Raw genomic sequence first — 1,715 nt, forward strand, 5'->3', positions numbered from 1 at the left:
GGAAGGACTCCCTCTCCCATTCTGAGTATCCCAAGGTACTGGCAAACTCCTGCCACCTTCTGCCTCATCTGTAGCAGGCACCTGCCAGCTGAGGGCCCTGGCAGGCAATCTCAGGCTCTGCCCTGTGTTGGCGAGGAGGGATGATACCAGGCGCTCATTACTGCAGCCTGTCACAGCAGGGGGACTGGGGCACCATCAGCTCCTGGGCACTGGTCCCAGGCCACATGTGTCTAGTTCTCCAGGTACGGGCCCAGGAGGGAGAACTCCCAGGCTCCATCACTGGCTCTGCCATTCACCCCCTGAGTGCCCTTGGGAAAGTCCCTCCTACAGCCCCTGCCTCACTTTCCCCATCACTAAAACACAGCACCAGGCGTCTCAGCAGGCTCCAGCACTTGGAGATGCCCAGATGCTGCAGCCAGAGGAGTCCTTGCCTTGCCTTTCAGGGCTCCTGGGAACCCCAGTGACTCCTCTGCCCTTGAGTTCAAGGATTTCAGGCCATTCAGCCAGGACAGGGCACAGGGGGGGGCCGGACAGCAACTATAACCTGCCCCCATTGCAGAGCTGATACTAACAGATCCAGCTCTGCCGATGCCTCACAACCACTCATTTGGTTCTTGTCCCAGGACTCCTGGCATCAGAGCATCTCTTCCTCCGTGGGGCCCCAAAACACGCACACTCTCATCATGCCCTTGGAGCTAGCAGATGGTGGCTGGTGATTCTCACTCCCTTGCTGTGCTTCCCCCAGGGGCACCTGAAGAAAGACAGCAGATACTTAGCAGAAAGCAACCTGGGGCCCAGCTTCTCCCTGAGGTGGGAAGCAACTCCCCTGCAGCATGTGTAGAAGCTGCAAGGGCCCATCTAGCTCAGCGCTGACCCAGGGCCCAGCACTGAAGTCCCCATGTTCTGCTTCACAGAGAAGCAGGCAAGAACGAGCGGCATCACTGCTCCCCTAGGGACAGCTCTGCTCATTCAGTGGCCAGTGGCTAAGGCAGCCCAGTGAGGAGGTTGTGGGGGGTACTGGAGGCCATGTCCTGCATTAGGAAAATACTCCTACAAGGGAGAGAGAGAACCAGATCGCAAGACTTGGCAACCAGAAGGAACAGATGTGAGAAATCTTCCAGCAAGTCACTTACCTGCACAGTCTGTGAACTTCTCCTTTCCTCCATGTCTGTGTGGCCAAGATACTTAAGAACTAAGGGGGTTATTATCATGATGGGTAACTATGTCCTACTAATGCTAATAACAGTGCTAACTACCTACTAACTAGACTAATTTGAAAGAATACTAAGACTAATACTGCTAATACTACTGAGTACTGACACTAATCACTAAGAAAGAGATAATGGTACACTGAGGAACAAAATACAAGTACGGCTACAATGAAATTTGACAGCCCACTAACGGGACTATTCTTATCTGTGTCAACTGTCTCATCTGTGTCACAGAGCAAGCAGGAAAAATCCTTTGCTCTGCTTTTATCCCTGCCCCAGCACCAGTTATCACGGCAATGTGATGGCATAGGAGAAATGCATCACAAACAGCCTGGGGCAGGTCTTGCTGAAGCATAGCTTGGCAGGGACACTGGGCTGGGTCCTCCGCCAAATACACTACCAGATATTGCCATGGTGTTTAGGTGTCTCAGGGTGATCCTATTCCATCCTAAACCCCTAGCAATGCAGAGGGGAAGTTCCTCCTCCTCTTCGATGCTTTATTAT

Source organism: Alligator sinensis, unplaced genomic scaffold (assembly GCF_000455745.1).
Source record: "Alligator sinensis unplaced genomic scaffold, ASM45574v1 scaffold709_1, whole genome shotgun sequence".
NCBI classification, from domain to species: domain Eukaryota; kingdom Metazoa; phylum Chordata; order Crocodylia; family Alligatoridae; genus Alligator; species Alligator sinensis.